Below are 18,379 nucleotides of genomic sequence, written 5' to 3' on the forward strand. Positions count from 1 at the left end.
CCGCTGCGGCAGCGCTTTAACATGGCTGTGTACTCGCGGCACCATAAAAAACAAATAACCCCATAAAAAATCCAAATAAACCCATAAAAAAAAACCACCCCCACAAGAGGAGTAGCTACCAGCTCTGGGAGCACAGCTTCCAGCACTGGTGCATTGTCTACAATACCACTTTACAGCGCTGAAACTTGTATTGCTCGGGGGGGGGGGGGGTGTTTTTTCACCCCTGAACAATACAAGTTAAAGTGGCAGTATAGACAAGGCCTAAGCAGAGCTCCAAGGTTCAATACTAGCAGGCTTAATAGGGCTAAAAGAAAAAGTGAACGAAGCTGCTGTTTGTAGCAATGAAACAAGTCTCCAGCAGCCTTTGACCTTCAGAGTCTTACTATCTCCTGTTTGTTGGAAGAGCAAGCCACCATCAGTTTTCCAACAAAGGGACAATAAGGCCACTTACTCAGTGTCTAAATACAGACTTAGGAATTTAATTCTAGGCATTCATATTTGAAAGATTGTATCTAATTTTTTTTCCAACAAGTTTAGGAAACTAGTCTTTTTTCCCCACAAATATCAGAACACTATATATACACACATACAAAAGCAGAAAGAATATCCTATCTTAAGCATACATACATAAGCAAAATGAGCATTCCACCTTAAACCAGTAAAACTAACTCTTTGGACCTGATTCTGCAAGATGCTCAGCATCCAAACTCTCACTGACTTCCAGAGGAGTTGAAGATGCTTGGCCCTGAATGTAATCAGGACTTTTTTCTCTACCTTTCTGTAATAAAAGTGGTAGAACAAAAATCTCTTAAAAATTAGATTTTTAAAACTAAACTAAATAAACCCTCATGCCAGACTACTGGCTACATTTTAGCCACCATGAAAATTTCACTAATAATGGAAAATGTTGACAATTTTAACTACAGCCAGTAGCACAAACACTACTGTGCTAAACCTTGTTTCTCTCAAAGCAAGCTGAAAAAAGTTAAACATTTAGTGAATACTGAACAGGCAAGAAAGAAACCAAGGAATCTGATCAATCACTCTCCAAGTATGTTAGTGGGAAATCTAGGCTCCCACATTACTTTGCTTTCATAATAGTCTCCAGGAAGCAGCCTCCTTGAACAGTGGAAGACAAATTCCCTGCTGGTGTAACTCCACTGACTTCAGTGGAGTTATCCCAGCAGAAAATTTGGCCCTGGAATTTTTAATTTGAAGTCCAGAAGCTGGCCTCACAAACTGCAGTATTTGTTTGTTCCGCACAAGTTTGGCACTCTGGTGTAGTTCTTATAAAACAGCACAAAAATAAAAGAAAAGGAGTACTTGTGGCACCTTAGAGACTAACAAATTTATTAGAGCATAAGCTTTCGTGAGCTACAGCTCACTTCATCCGATGCATTTGGTGGAAAAAACAGAGGAGAGATTATATACACACACACAGAGAACATGAAACAATGGGTTTATCATACACATTGTAAGGAGAGTGATCACTTAAGATAAGCCATCACCAACAGCAGGGGGGGAAAGGAGGAAAACCTTCCATGGTGACAAGCAGGTAGGCTAATTCCAGCAGTTAACAAGAATATCAGAGGAACAGTGGGGGGTGGGGTGGGGGGGAGAAATACCATGGGGAAATAGTTTTACTTTGCGTAATGACTCATCCATTCCCAGTCTCTATTCAAGCCTAAGTTAATTGTATCCAGTTTGCAAATTAATTCCAATTCAGCAGTCTCTCGTTGGACTCTGTTTTTGAAGCTTTTTTGTTGAAGTATAGCCACTCTTAGGTCTGTGATCGAGTGACCAGAGAGATTGAAGTGTTCTCCAACTGGTTTTTGAATGTTATAATTCTTGACGTCTGATTTGTGTCCATTCATTCTTTTACGTAGAGACTGTCCAGTTTGGCCAATGTACATGGCAGAGGGGCATTGCTGGCACATGATGGCATATATCACATTGGTAGATGCGCAGGTGAACGAGCCTCTGATAGTGTGGCTGATGTGATTAGGCCCTATGATGGTATCCCCTACCTACATGCCTCTAGCTTTCATCCAGATCATACCACTCGATCCATTGTCTACAGCCAAGCGCTACAATATAACCGCATTTGCTCCAACCCCTCAGACAGAGACAAACACCTACAAGATCTCTATCATGCATTCCTACAACTACAATACCCACCTGCTGAAGTGAAGAAACAGATTGACAGAGCCAGAAGAGTACCCAGAAGTCACCTACTACAGGACAGGCCCAACAAAGAAAACAACAGAACGCCACTAGCCATCACCTTCAGCCCCCAACTAAAACCTCTCCAACGCATCATCAAGGATCTACAACCTATCCTGAAGGACGAGCCATCGCTCTCTCAGATCTTGGGAGATAGACCAGTCCTTGCTTACAGACAGCCCCCCAATCTGAAGCAAATACTCACCAGCAACCACACACCACACAACAGAACCACTAACCCAGGAACCTATCCTTGCAACAAAGCCCGTTGCCAACTCTGTCCACATATCTATTCAGGGGATACCATCATAGGGCCTAATCACATCAGCCACACTATCAGAGGCTCGTTCACCTGCGCATCTACCAATGTGATATATGCCATCATGTGCCAGCAATGCCCCTCTGCCATGTACATTGGCCAAACTGGACAGTCTCTACGTAAAAGAATGAATGGACACAAATCAGACGTCAAGAATTATAACATTCAAAAACCAGTTGGAGAACACTTCAATCTCTCTGGTCACTCGATCACAGACCTAAGAGTGGCTATACTTCAACAAAAAGCTTCAAAAACAGACTCCAACGAGAGACTGCTGAATTGGAATTAATTTGCAAACTGGATACAATTAACTTAGGCTTGAATAGAGACTGGGAATGGATGAGTCATTACACAAAGTAAAACTATTTCCCCATGGTATTTCTCCCCCCACCCCACCCCCCACTGTTCCTCTGATATTCTTGTTAACTGCTGGAATTAGCCTACCTGCTTGTCACCATGGAAGGTTTTCCTCCTTTCCCCCCCCTGCTGTTGGTGATGGCTTATCTTAAGTGATCACTCTCCTTACAGTGTGTATGATAAACCCATTGTTTCATGTTCTCTGTGTGTGTGTATATAAATCTCTCCTCTGTTTTTTCCACCAAATGCATCGGATGAAGTGAGCTGTAGCTCACGAAAGCTTATGCTCTAATAAATTTGTTAGTCTCTAAGGTGCCACAAGTACTCCTTTTCTTTTTGCGAATACAGACTAACACGGCTGCTACTCTGAAACACAAAAATAAAGAATTTGGAAAAAATTATGCCAGAGCTAGCAATATGGCAGATAAGCAACTGATTAACATATTTTAAACTTTGGACCACAATTAAGTTCAATATCATTTAAAATAGGAGAGGTTTAAGAGTGACATCCTTTGGCAAATGTAAAGATGGGACAGGCAGAAAGCTCTGCCAAGGGTACCAATGAGGGGGAACAGGGAAAGGCAGAAGCCTCCCCTGAGTTTCATACAGAAGGTGTGCGAGCTCCCAGGTGGAGCTCTTAACTACAGCACAGCATTAGAGCTAGTCTACACCGGCCACGTTAAAGCGCTGCCGTGGCAGCACTTTAACGTGGCTTGTGTAGTCGCAGCAGAGCTCTCCCAGCACTCTAAAAAAAACACCTCCATGAGGGGCGTGGCTCCCAGCACTGATGCACTGTGTACACTGATGCTTTACAGTGCTGAAACTTGCTGCACTCAGGGGTGTGTTTTTTCACCCCCCTAAGCGAGAAAGTTGCAGCGCTGTAAAGTGCCAGTGTAGACAAGTCCTTAGTGTGAAATGTAAGTTCTGCAGAGGAGAGATGCCTCTGAGGTAGGGCGTCAGTATTGTGTTTATAAACAGAGATAGGGTGATTAAGGTAAGAAAGGGCTGGTGATTAAGGATATGGAAGTTTAGCCTGTAAAAGAGGCTCAGATATTTAAGTATGGCGTGTATAGTTATTGACCACACGTTATCACATGTTCACTGTGATGCTTACATCTGAGTGGAGGCACTGATGGCAACACAAGTTTTAGTTGATTAAGGACTAGAAGATTTGATCCTCCAACTTTCTTTCTAAAGGAAGAGCTCCCCAGATTCCCTGTGCCTGTTTATTTTCCTTTCCAGCCTGCAGTGGCCCTGATATACCTCAGAAGTCTCAGTTTTTTTTCTCAGCTTTAAAATATAAAATGTTCTTGGTGTTTGGTTTTAAATACTCTCCTGTGAGAACTGCAACTCTGTCCCTGAAGTGTTGTTTTTAAGAGGCTTCTGGAAAGAAACTAGCTTTTAAACAGAAGTAAAAAGCAGCATTTCCAACTCTCATGATTTTATCATGAGTCTCATGATAATTGTTTTCCTTAAAGCCCCAGCTCCTGGAGTCAAGTGGATATGTAATGATTTCAGCCTTCATTCTTAAAGAAAAATGAAGTTTCTAGTCCTCCACAATGGCTGTGGAGAAAGTTTCAAAATGTGACTCCAGTGCACCCTAAAGGCTCTAAAAGTAGAAGGCAAATAAAAAGAACTCCAAATCTGTTATTTTCACATAATCTCATGATTTTAAAACCAATCTCATGATTCTGGTGAGCCTGATTCATGATTTTTGTACATTTGGAATTGGCAATACTGTGAAAGTGACTTGAAAGCATCAGTTTCACTCCTGTTTAAGGTTAGTTTCTAGTCTGTTATTTGTCCTAAGGTGACACCTCTAGAGCCCCAGGCAGGTGCAGTATAAACTCATAGGGGACTTGCCCTAGTAAGATGTTTCCAAAGTTAAATGATCTATTCCAAGTTTGCTGAACTGCAAAAAAGTGATAGAAACTAATCTAGATTTTTCTACAATTGTTGTATTCAAGAGTTAGTAACAAAGAATATACATAAAACATTTAAGTGATACTTAAGTGACTTGACACAAGATGTGAGAGCATGTTAGCATTAGACCTAAGTGGGTCCAATATTCATTAAATCCTCTTTTTTTTAATATAGGAATTAGATACAGTGCTCCTCTAAGGTAATTTCTAAATTATCTGGAAAAAAAAAAAAAAAAAAAAAAAAAAAACCCTAGAGTTGTCAGGTGCCTAAGTAGGCCCTGGAATCACGGTTAAAGTTGCCTCTTCCCTCTCCCCCCAACCAAAATCTGAAATGGCGCCCCTGAACTCTTACTTTGGGAACAGCAGCATTTAGAAAGAAATTGTCTGGCATTTTCCACACAACCAGGGAGGAGGGTAGTAGTAGTTAGTGCTGTTCCTGTTAGTACACAAGCTACACTACACTTCTCAACAGCTACTGGGAGAGTTTGCACTTTGCATGAAGTTCAACTTGCTGCAAATGACAATTTTCAACTTTGTGAACAGAAGCACACGACTTGCCTGACTACCCTGCAATTATTCGGCGAACGCAAGAAGCCTAATCATAATCAACTAGTCCGAGCCAGCAGCGGAGGGGACCTTTCCCGCTCCCAGGGTCCTAGAGCTCCGGCTCCCGCCTGAGCCCCACCGCCTCATTCCCACCCTGGCAAAGGGTGTGGAGTCCAGTGGGAAGCCCACGCGGGAAGGGTGGCCCAAGGTCCAGGCCCGGGCCCGGGCCCGGCAGTGATCAGCTCAGCTGCCGCGAACAGCAGCTCAGCCCTGCCCGCAGTCTCTCCCCAGCCCTGCTGGCCACGGAACAAAGTAACTCACGCCGGAGGTCTCCCGAGTGCCCCAGGGGGCGAACACTGCAGAGAGCGCCGCAGGCAACAGCCCAATCTCGCAAGAGGCGAGGGGACTGACGGCTCCCATCTCCCCCTGCCCGCTCCGACTGCAGTCGGACCCCATGCCGGACAGCTGCTCCCGGGCTCAGGCCGGAGTCAGCCCGGGGTGCCCCCTGCCCGGCGGGGCGTTGCTGCCTCTGTTGCGCCGGGCCCCCCTTACCCGTGTGCACTGCGCGGCGCCCGGGATCGCAGCCTTAGCGTCGGCCGCCGTCCGGGAGGACAAGCTCTAGACTGGTGCAGGAGGAGGAGGGAGTGGGGGCCGGCGCACAATGCAGGAGGCCGGAGCTTCCTCTGCTCTCAGCCCTGCTGCAGGGAGGGCCCTAGGCGCCGCGGCTGCAGCCCCACCGGCCGGGCTATAGGCCTGGATCGCAGCCGGGGAATCTGAGCGTCTAAGATGGAGCCAGCCCATGGAGGAAGACGCAGTGGTCATAGGCACGCAGCGTTTTTACACATTTAATTTACTCAGGGGGTAAAGTAAGCCGGTACACCTGGTACAGCGTGCTGGTAAAAAGTGGCCGCCAGTAAAAAGTGGCCCGTACCCAGCGGTCTTTAGAGCGCTGCCCCTTTTGCGCCCGCTGTCAGCGACTCTGCCAGGTCCCTACATTCTTAGGACTGCAGTATACTACTAAAACAGTGCTGCTGTTCAGGTGAGACTATGTCAAGGTCTCAGAGTAGCAGCCGTGTTAGTCTGTATTCGCAAAAAGAAAAGGAGTACCCGTGGCACCTTAGAGACTAACAAATTTATTAGAGCATAAGCTTTCGTGAGCTACAGCTCACTTCATCGGATGCATTTCTGGTTCGACCCATCTCTGGCTAATACTCTGATGGAAGTTAAAGAGGTTATGGCTGGTTTTATAGACTAAATTGGTGTAATGATTAATATCCCTTCTCTGTAAAATAGATCAAAACAGCATCCACTTGAAAATCATATTTTCTGACAGTTTTTTTTATTTCTACCATACCAAGTAACACCTACTATGGGTATAACAGATAAGCTAGCCAAAAAAGACTTTTTTTCACTTTACTTTGTTCTTTTGAAAGCACTTTATGTATTCACTTTCATTGGTTTGTTGATTATTTTCACTTTCTGTCTTTCGCACTTTCATGATGACATCATTCTCACTCTTTGTTCTGGGATGCATTTGTGTTTGTGATTTTTTGCCATGCCCTGGAAGAGGGTGTTTTTCAGGAACACAACAGCAGATCAGCTGCTGTTTCTGAGCTTGGAGCAAGATGGTAGCTTCCCAGGATTCCTGACTCCTGAGAGCAACAGAAGCTGATGGGATGACCAGAATAAGACCCTGTTCCCCAGACTCTTTGATGGGACGGGGGACTGATGGCAGCCTGAAGAGTCAGGGAGCTCTAATCTTCCCTCCCTAGATAGAGTAACTGTAACCTGGTGTAACTGCGCCTCAGTGGGTCACCACTGAGAATACCAGATTCAGGAAAAACTGCTACCCAAAGCTGGTGGTTATTCTTCCATAAGATATACCAAACCAGGAACAAAAGTAAACTTCTGTCTCACCACACTGGTTGACAAGAAATCAGAAATGCATCCTCCTTAGGTATCCCAGACCTGGTTTCACCTCCCAGACACTAGACTTAATGATGAGTGGTATTTAAAACCAATTTCATCAACTAAAGTGTTCTTCTGATCCCAAAGGACCAGCCACATACCTGGTCAACATATAACTTGGATCTTACACAATAATCACACTGTTGCCAATCCTTTAGTATCTAATATCTAAAGGTTTATTTATAAGAAAAAAGAGAGGCGAGAGTTAAAATTGGTTAAAGGAATCAAATACATACAATAATTGCAAAGTTTGTGGATCAAGCTTGAAGCAGTAATGGCATAAACTGCTGGCTCATTAAGTTTATGGTTGCTTCCAAATGATTGGAAAGACCTCAGTTCCTTGATTAGAATGCTTCCATAAATCCATAGTCCAGAGATTAGCAGGAAAGAGGCAAAATGGAGATGTTTCCAGGGCCTTTTATACTTTCTGCCATATGGTGAGTGTGCTCTCAGTTCAGTCAGTGGAAAAGTACAGGCACAAGATGGAGTCCAGTGTCACCTGAGCTGGTCACGTGCCCTTGATGCTTCAATGAGTCATAGCAGGGACCATTCCCCATATTCTGACTGCAACATCCACAGGAAAGTCCATTCGGTGGGGATAAGCTTCTTCCATTGCCCGTTGTGTTTGTTGATGGGTCATCAACTTGAATAGTCCATTCACAACATGCTGACTAGACTGCCTTGTGAGTGTTACCCAGGAGCAAACACATTTGAAATACAGGTATACAGTATATAGTTTATGCCATAACTTCAGATATGAAAAAGATAAACGCACACTGTCAAGGTTCCTTCCCCACTCTGAACTCTAGGGTACAGATGTGGGTACCTGCATGAAAACCTCCTAAGCTTACTTTTACCAGCTTAGGTTAAAACTTCCCCAAGGGGTACAAACTATTTGACCCTTTGCCCTTGGACTTCCATTGCCACCACCAAACCTTTGACTGGGTTTACTGGGAAAGCATTGTTTGGAAATGTCTTTCCCCCCAAAATCCTTACCAATTTGTATAGGTGACCACAGACCCAAACCCTTAGATCTTAAGAACAATGAAAAAAGCATTCAATTTCTTACAAGAATTTTAATATAAGAAAAGGTAAAAAGAATCACCTCTGTAAAATCAGGATGGTAAATACCTTACAGGTTAGATTCAAAACATAGAGAATCCCTCTAGGCAAAACCTTAAGTTACAAAAAAGACACAGATAGGAATATCCATTATATTCAGCATAGCTTAATTTTCTCAGCCATTTAAAGAAATCATAATCTAATGCATATCTAGCTAGATTACTTACTAAATTCTAAGACTCCATTCCTGTTCTGTCCCCGCAAAAGCATCACACAGACAGACAGACCCTTTGTTTTTTCCTCCCTCCAGCTTTGAAAGTATCTTGTCTCCTCATTGGTCATTGTGGTCAGGTGCCAGTGAGGTTATCCTAGCTTCTTAACCCATTACAGGTGAAAGGGTTTTTCCTTTGGCCAGGAGGGATTTTAAAGGTATTTACCCTTCCCTTTATTTTTATGACACATACTAATAGATAATCATTCAGCAAATCATAACTTTTCCATTGATACCTTGCATGACATACCTTGCAACAATTTGTTGCAGTTGTATAGCAGTGGTAGCAACAATGATATACATGGTCATATTTTAATCATATAATATCACACCTGGGGATTAGGGGTTACGTCTTTCACTAGATCCCTTCATGAACCAGGGAGCAATGGGAACCGCAGTGAAGGTGTGACACAACAGCCCAGCTGTGGTTCCCTCTCTGTCAGCATCTCTTATCAGGCCTGACATACTCACTAAATCTCATGTACAGGTGTCATAATATTTATTTAAAAGGTGACATGTACTATATTGTTTGAAATCTAATAATACACTGGTCAATAATGTCACTGTGAAATGTGTGTAACAAGTTGCTAGGAGAAATTTTGGATAATGTCAGATATTGTGTCCTGAAGACTGTAAACAGACAAAACTGACAAAACAGGTTGTTTCTTTACAAAGGGGAAAGAAAATATTATACCAATAAAATAAAAACCAGCAGGATCTTAGTAAAGGGGAAAAGGCAAAATGCCACATTTATTGTAAATACAGAAAGAATCATAATAAGCAGTTATAGCTATAACATTCCATTCAATCTCATATTTATTCACACATTCATTCATACATACACGCACACACAGGTTCTGCAAGGTTGTTATCATAGTTACCAGCCTTAGAGTTGCTCATGCCAAGCCACTGGCCAGGTGGCCTGGACATGAGGAGGGAGTAGGGCCTTGTCAGAGGCACATCTGATGCTCCTGGAAGTTGGTTTGCAGAATCAGACCCCAAAGTTCTCACTTTCTAGAGTCCATTTTTATAGGAATTTTTTCCTATGCCAGTCTATGGGAATTGCTTCATTATGCTGTTGCTGAATCAATCAGCAGATGGCACATTCCTGACAGCTCCGTACTGCCAAATGTTATCTTGTTCTTTGGTTCTCCCATTTTTGAGGCTGTTGGGTGGATTCCAAGTCTGCCTTCCGGAGGTCCTCTGGTTATTTCCACTTGACACCTTCTTCAGCCGACGGACACTGGATTCTTAGGCTGGAACCTCCCTGAGCATTCAGTTATTATCCACACCAAGCATCCATCCACATACATCCTCTATCTCTATTTTAATCACAATTGTTAACAAAGCAAGATGAATACAACAAAAGAGCGGGGAGTCTCTGTGTGCTGTTTCTGTTGTTACAAAGTATTGCTTTGAATGTCTCTCTGTGTGAGTAGTTGTTTACAAAGAATTGCTTTGAGAACAGACTCTGTCTTAGAATGTACTAACACAATTAGCAGCTTGCAAGTTTCACACATAGAGGGAGAGAAACAGTACCAAAAACCAAGAGACCTCAATTAGTAATACCCTGGAATTTAAACTATGGGGAATCAAACTCATTTGTGATTTTAATACAGAACTTCTTTAATATGATCCAACATAATTATGGTGGCAGATGCCTTGCTCAGGAAAGAGGGCTCTGACCTGCTGCCTCCAGGTCAGCCTGTGGCTAACCCTCCTGCAGCTTTGTAAGGGGGGTGGGGGGAAGGTGTGACCCTAAGGGCATCCCAATGCCAGAGGACAAGGGGCTCACTGATATCCGGTAATGAGTTTCAGCTGGTCTGACCAATTCAGCGTACCCAACTCACTATGGTTATAATCTATATCTAAAAGGTGTCATGTAAGATAACATTGGAAAACTAACAACTTACTGATCATCAATATTCTTGCATGATATATGCACAGAGTGCGTACAAAAACTTATGAGTAGGCGCTAGAATTATATTGTTAAAAATTGTTTGTTTGGCAAGCAATGCATAAGCAGTCTGGCCTAGGCAAAGGAATGTATATTTGATTCTCTGACCAGCAGGGCCTTCAGGCAAAGACAATGAAGGTCGATTTTTACACAATAGGTAAACTAAGCTAACAAGTTGGGGAGGAGACAGGCGAGAAGCTTGGTCGGGGTTTTACTTTTCAAAAAATATATTGCAAATGTTTACTGGTCAGTAAAGATGTGGGGGCTGAATCACACGATAAGCAATTGAATCAACTGATTGTATAAAATATTACTGTATTATAAAGTGAATTGTGTGAGGTCTTTTATGAAAGCCTGTGACACACTGGTGATTAATATCATTGTGAATTGTATGTATTATTACTGCACAAGGAATTATGGGTACTCATTCATATGAGGGTTTCCAATCTGTGATCAAACAAAGGGGGGAAACATGCATTCCCCAGACATCAACCTGTCTCCAGTGAAATTAAACAAGGTGTGATGAGAAACAATTGAATCTCCATTTACATAGAAATCAGCAGGGGGGTGGAAAAGCCACAGGAAGTGAAAAACAGCATGAGGTCATCTTGCCTTTTGAAACAAGGTAATTGAACTTTGGAAGATATAAGCAAGGACAGAAGACACCTTTGGCATCTATCACTAGACAAACACAAGGGAACAGAGCTCTTACAAGCTGAGAAAGATGGGTCCTTCAGCCAAGAGGGGTTGAAGTCTCTGGGAACCAAACATAGGTGAGAAACCTGCTTAGGCAAAGATATTTCTCCTAGAAAGACAAGGGAAGCCAGCCCCTTGTACTTCTGTGAAAGGTTCTGACTGAGAGAAAGTCAGCCATGGATGGGAAGAAGGAAGATTGGTAAGAGAAACCATCTTGAACAAAGTCTGTACCTTGCTAGATTAAGTTTTAGACTTTTAGATGCATGTTTTCATTATTATTTGTTTAAAGAAAAGGAGTACTTGTGGCACCTTAGAGACTAACAAATTTATTTGAGCATAAGCTTTCGTGAGCTACAGCTCACTTCATCGGATGCATTTGGTGGAAAATACAGAGGGGAGATTTATATACACACACAGAGAACATGAAACAATGGGTTTTATCATACACACTGTAAGGAGAGTGATCACTTAAGATGAGCCATCACCAGCGGGGGGGGGGGGGGAGAAGGAGGAAAACCTTTCATGGTGACAAGCAAGGTAGGCTATTTCCAGCAGTTAACAAGAACATCTGAGGAACAGTGGGGGATGTGGTGGGGGGGGGAGAAATAACATGGGGAAATAGTTTTACTTTGAGTAATGACTCATCCATTCCCAGTCTCTATTCAAGCCTAAGTTAATTGTATCCAGTTTGCAAATTAATTCCAATTCAGCAGTCTCTCGTTGGAGTCTGTTTTTGAAGTTTTTTTGTTGAAAGATAGCCACCCTCAGGTCTGTAATCGAGTGACCGGAGAGATTGAAGTGTTCTCCAACTGGTTTTTGAATGTAATAATTCTTGACGTCTGATTTGTGTCCATTTATTCTTATACGTAGAGACTGTCCAGTTTGACCAATGTACATGGCAGAGGGGTATTGCTGGCACATGATGGCATATATCACATTGGTAGATGCGCAGGTGAATGAGCCTCTGATAGTGTGGCTGATGTGATTAGGCCCTATGATGGTGTCCCCTGAATAGATATGTGGACAGAGTTGGCAACGGGCTTTAGGTAGATAGGTTCCTGGGTTAGTGGTTCTGTTGTGTGGTGTGTGGTTGCTGGTGAGTATTTGCTTCAGATTGGGGGGCTGTCTGTAAGCAAGGACTGGCCTGTCTCCCAAGATCTGTGAGAGTGATGGGTCGTCCTTCAGGATAGGTTGTAGATCCTTGATGATGCGTTGGAGAGGTTTTAGTTGGGGGCTGAAGGTGATGGCTAGTGGCGTTCTGTTATTTTCTTTGTTGGGCCTGTCCTGTAGTAGGTGACTTCTGGGTACTCTTCTGGCTCTGTCAATCTGTTTCTTCACTTCAGCAGGTGGGTATTGTAGTTGTAGGAATGCATGATAGAGATCTGGTAGGTGTTTGTCTCTGTCTGAGGGTTTGGAGCAAATGTGGTTATATCGTAGAGCTTGGCTGTAGACAATGGATTGTGTGGTATGATCTGGATGAAAGCTAGAGGCATGTAGGTAGGAATAGCGGTCAGCAGGTTTCCGATATAGGGTGGTGTTTATGTGACCATCACTTATTAGCAGTGTAGTATCCAGGAAGTGGATCTCTCGTGTGGACTGGTCCAGGCTGAGGTTGCTCCTGTGGAAGAGAATGGAAGGCAGAAACATTCATGGAAGAGGTGGGCACAAACAGGTCTGGAGAGAGTCCAGCAGAGGGCAATGGAAATGATCAGGGAGCTGGGGCACATGACCTATGAGGGGAGGCTGAGGGAACTGGACTTGTTTAGTCTGCAGAAGAGAAGAGAGAGGGGAGATTTGATAGCAGCCTTCAAATACCTGAAGGGGGGTTCCAAAGAGGATGGACCTCGGCTGTTCTCAGTGGTGGCAGACAACAGAACAAGGAGCAATGGTCTTAAGTTGCAGTGGGGGAGGTATAGGTTGGATATTAGGAAACACTACATCACTAAGAGAGTGGTGAAGCACTGGAATGGGTTACCTAGGGAGGTGATGGAGGTTACCTAGGGAGGTAATCTCCATCCTTAGAGATTTTTAAGACCTGGTTTGACAAAGCCCTGGCTGGGATGATTTAGCTGGTGTTGGCCTTGCTTTGAGCACGGGGTTAGATTAGATGACCTCCTGAGGTCTCTTACAACCCTAATCTTCTATGATTCTATAGCGGTGCTGCTTCCTCCATCTATCTGAAAAGATCAGAAGATTCTGATCAAAAGCAACAGAGAAGAAATCTTTATTAAACCTTTTATAAATTGGAGGAGATGCTACTTAAAGGGTGCTCTATTGCCAACTGGAAATTTGGGGGATTAGTCCATTTAAAAAAAGTCAAGCTCAGTGTCCTTTTATTAGTGTATTATTTTCATCTTTGAAACCAGTGATCAAAGTGACCTCACCTGCATTATAGGGTCGGCCTATCTCCTTCAGTTTTAGGACATTTTCTTGTTAATTCATTCAGTACTTGAGATAGGATGGGATTAGACCGTATTTATCCACAGACAAGATACCACATATAATGGAGAAAGCAGTTAATCTCTGGAAACAAACATACTTTCTTTTCCATTGTTACTCAGCACTGCCCCACAGGTCAAGTTTTTTGTAGGTGCAAGATAATTTTCTTTCTAACACTGTATGCATCCCAGAGATTCCTTTAAACAATTTTCTCCATTCCTGAAAGTCAAACAGAACTGGATCTGCTGAAAAGTAAAACCAGCAGAGCCATTAATCTGTAGTTACAGCCTAATCTTGTTTCATTTCCTGTATTTTCTCCAGTTTACAATAAGTGTACAAACCACTGAACCATCAAGTTACTAAATCTTTATGGATTTAAATAAGTCTTTTGGTGAAATTACAATTCTATTCTAGTTAAGTCTCCAGCGTTTAACTAATTTCTCCAGAGGATATAGGCCCCTTTTCAGTGGGGGGAAAATCATTTATTTATTCTAGCATGCATAATTTATTTTAATTTAAACAGAGTTACTTTCAGACTTGTTTGTTAGAAAAACAATACCAATGCCTTTTTCTACCCGTTCTTCTTTTTAAAGATGATGTAGCTTTTGCAGTATAATGCTTCATCTCTATTTTTGTATGTTGTTGTAGTGGGGCCTTAATGGAAATCCTGGGAAGTGAGTGGGTGCAAGTCCACCAATGTCTAAAAGCTCCTCCCCCAGCCGTGCAGGAGGGACCACTGGATCAGGGAACCAACTGAAAATGGGGGACAACTAATGAATAACAGGGTCAGGAGTGAAGGTCACTGGTCCAAAACTAGGGATCCAGAGGGGGACACCAAGCAGAGAACCCTGGACAGTGCCCACTTCTCCTCACAACTGTCTAGGGAGCCAGAGTGTAGAAGAAGCGGGAGCTGCGATCCATCTCCTGAAGAAGATGGATGCGGGATCGAACGAACGCAATGGTCCTCCAGGGCCCAGAACTCCTCCAGCTTCTCCTGGCACACTCTGCAGAGGGATGGATCCCTGGTGCTGGTGGCCAGACGCCTCTCCAGCTTCAAGACTTCCCGCTCCAACTGTCCTATCGCTGCATCCCTCCACCGACTGGCGTCCCGGGTATAGTCTTGGCAGAAGAGCTGGGTACACACCTTCCCCACATCCCATCACCGCCACACCGAGGGAAAGGCATGCCGCTGCCCCCACCAGGCCAGCCAGAATTCCTGGAAGGATGCCACAAAGCCCACATCCTCCAGCAAGCTATTAAAGTGCCAATAGGCCAGCCCCGGCCTCCAAGCTGAGAACAGGGCCAGCTGAACACTGGAGGAGTGGGCCCATTCCAGATGGAAACGTGATAAATAAACACAGTCCAACTGGGAGTGGCGTGAAGGTGGTATCGTCGTCTGGGTGGGGGTCATGTCAGACGTCCATGGGGGAGTGATGGTCGATGTTCTCCCTGAGGACAACCGTGGTGGCCTGGCTGCTCTCGAGCCCTAAGCGATCCCGGTCCTCAAGCGTGGTATTGAAATCCCAGCCCAGGATAAGGCACCTATGGAATCATAGAATATCAGGGTTGGAAGGGACCTCAGGACATCTAGTCCAACCCCCTTCTCAAAGCAGGACCAATCCCCAATTTTTGCCCCAGATCCCTAAATGGCCCCCTCAAGAATTGAGCTCACAACCCTGGGTGTAGCAGGCCAATGCTCAAACCACTGAGCTATCTCCCCCCCATCCTCATGAGGATCCAAGCCAAGGTGCTGAAGAAGGCGAATGCCTGGTGAAACAAATGCACTTGCTCCAGGCCTGTGTTTGGGGTGTAGACGTTGACTAGATTCAATATCAGCCCCTCCACACAGGCACGGATGTGGAGCAGGCGACCCGGCATGACCTCGGCGACCCCCAGCACATCGGGCCATAGGTCGGGGGAAAACAGGTTGGCCACCCCAGCCAAATGGGCACTGAGGTGGCTAAAGTACACCCTGTCCCCCTACTCTAGCCACCAGCTAGCCTTGGCGGCTGGAGTCGTGTGGGTCTCCTGCAGGAAAATCGGAGTACCCCCCCTCTCCCAAAGGAAGGAGAGCACCTGGCTCCTGCAGAGACCTACCCTACAGCCCCAGGTGTTCAAGGTGACAAAGATGATCGGTTTCATAGTGAGGGCTGGGGAGGATCCTCGCAGACAGGGGTGTCGGCATCCCCCAGCAGGCCTCACAACAATCTGTGTCCGACCCCAAAAGCCAGCAGAGAGTCACGGAAATTGCGGGCCTGCCGGTACGCTTCGATGTCCCACCTCTCGGTCCCCGTTCCCTCCTGCAAAACAGCCCTCATGGCCTGGAGGACGAGATGGATGTCTCCCCAGTGCTGGAGAGCGAGCTGCACCTTACCCTTAAAGCCACAGATTTCCACCAGGAAGTGGCACCTCTCGTCCTGCAGTGCAGCAGGGGACGGGGTCACAGGCCCAATGCTGTCCTCCGGCTGGGCCCCCGGGACAGTCCTGTGGCTCACGGAGACGGGCAAACAGGGAGTGGACCCCCAACGTGGCGCCTGTAGTGGTGGTACTGCGCTACCTGCCTCTGGCGCTGGTGAGGAAGGGAGCGGTGAAGGGAACAGAGCAGCCCCTAGAGCAGGGGTTCTCAAACTAGGGGTTGGGACCCCTCAGGGTGAAGTTATTACATGGGGGGTCACAAGCTGTCAGCCTCCACCCGAAACCCCGCTTTGCATCCGGCATTTATAATGGTGTTAAATATATTAAAAAGTGTTTTTAATAACTGTGTGAAAGGGGTCACCAGTACAAAAGTTTGAGAACCACTGCCCTAAGGGTCAGGGATGGGGGACAGGAAAACTGCCCCCAGGGGTTGTCCAAGGACAGGGGAAATGAGACAATCCTGGGGGCAGCAGCAATATAGGGAGTGGAGGGGAAGGAGGCGGGCGACGCATTGCTGGAAGCAGGGTTGGGATCAGGGGCAGGAACAGGGGCAAAGTTGGTAGCGGGATCCCCGGTAGTCATGTCACTGGCGTGCGGCACTTCTCGACCAGGTTCAGAGGCTGAAGGGGCAAGGACGGGAAGGAGGCCCTCACCCACGCTGGACTTAGGCGCTTCAACAGGCTCTGCACCCTCAATCATGGCATAGGGCATGGTGGCGTCAGTGGCAGGGACCCCCCACCCAGGAGGGAAGGCTGCCACCCCGACTCAGAAAGGGCTGTGGAAGCCCAGCGACTTGGCACCGAACATCCCCACTAGGGACTCAGTGGCCTAGGGCAGGGTGTCATCTGTGGCCGGGCAGATGGATGAACTGAGGGGCACCCCAAGATCGAGAGCAGGGGCAGCAGTCTGGGGCAAGGAGGAGGAGATGGTGTGACCAAGATCAAGGCCCGCTGGGAAAGGCTTGTCCTCCCCCTGGGTGATTGGGGTCAGACCCAGGGCCTTGAAATCCTCAAGATGGAGGTGAAGTCTCCCCCCACTGCTCCAGAGTCCTCCCCGCCTTGCAATCAAGGCAGCAATCGTCTCGGCGCTGACGGGGAGGCACAGTTGACAAGGGGCCTAGAGGTCTGCCATCTGAGGCCTCCTTGGGGAGAGACTCCAAGAGGGGGGCAGTCCCGCCGTGGCAGGCTCCACCTGCTAGGCTCTATTAGGGGGTGCGGTGGAAGGCTCGGCAGTGGCGGCCCCCCCATGGTCTTGCAGGGGACCTTCCCCCCCCACATCAAGGGGGAGGTTCTGAGACCGAGCCTTCCTTTTAGCGTGCTTCCCCTGCACAAGCACCCAGCCCTCCAAGGTGGAGGCAGAGGGCTGGTCAGCAGGGGCAGGGCCAGGGGACAAAGGCAATGGTGTCATGGGGTGGCAAGGGAGATGGCCCTGCTAGGCTGCCCATGATTGAGGCGGGGCCCATCCGCTCATCTGGGCACACTATGGGGCTACCCCCAGGGCCCGAGCAATGGCAGAAGGAGGAGGGACGACTACAGGAGCCAGGTCATCAGCGATGGCATGGCTGGTGCCCTCCTGGGTCTCAGGGGTCCCAGGCACCCCTCCAGGCCAGGGGGCAGTCCCTCCGGACATGCCCTATTGCCCAGCAGAGGTAACACCAGGCCTCCGCCAAGGAGTAGTGCACCCAGTAGTGGGCCCCCTGGTGGGGCACCAAAAAGGACCCCTTGAACGCCACTCCATCACACACTGCCGGTGGCAGTTGGAACTGGACCTGGACCTGCCCGCAGAAGGACAGGATGTGACAGAGGGCAGGGTGCTTGCAGCCAAGTGGGAGAGGGCTGACGATGGAAATGGGCTTCCCCAGCATGGAGAGGAAGGGTAAAAGGGTAGCATAGGGCACGATGGAGGTAAAAACTGCCCATATGCCCAGGTCCTCAAGGGGCTCAATAGGTACATAGATGTCCCCCACCGCCAGGCCCTTCTCCACCGCCTCCTGGGTGGCGGCCTCTGATGCCAGGAAGAAGATGACTTTCCCATAAATTTTAGAGGCCATCACCACGGCCGTGGGCCCCACCACCCATGCCAACGCCCATATGTAGGTATCCACGTGGGGCGAGGTAGGCACCTGGAGGCATGCTTCCTGGTCAGGATGGGAAAGGGACCCCAGCCACCAGGGATAGAGCTGGAGGCAGCGGTAGGGGCAGATG

General features: G+C 46.5%; 1 protein-coding gene and 1 long non-coding RNA gene across 4 annotated transcripts in view; both read right to left on the reverse strand.

Moving 5' to 3' along the window:
• STON1 (stonin 1) overlaps nt 1-6,176 on the reverse strand; it is a 60,724-nt gene extending 54,548 nt beyond the window's left edge. Inside the window, exon 1 of one of the 3 annotated variants that reach the window (XM_038396743.2) lies at nt 5,920-6,176. The gene's annotated coding sequence lies outside the window, so the exon portion shown is untranslated. The remainder of the gene's footprint in view (nt 1-5,919) is intronic. The other 2 variants (XM_043512306.1, XM_043512307.1) reach the window with 2 other exon arrangements.
• The window catches only part of LOC122459667, a 1,177,620-nt gene that overhangs the window by 614,086 nt on the left and 545,155 nt on the right, over nt 1-18,379 (reverse strand). The gene's annotated exons all lie outside the window — the stretch shown is intronic.

The sequence above is a fragment of the Dermochelys coriacea genome, chromosome 3 (genome assembly GCF_009764565.3).
Source record: "Dermochelys coriacea isolate rDerCor1 chromosome 3, rDerCor1.pri.v4, whole genome shotgun sequence".
Classification (NCBI taxonomy): Eukaryota; Metazoa; Chordata; order Testudines; family Dermochelyidae; genus Dermochelys; species Dermochelys coriacea.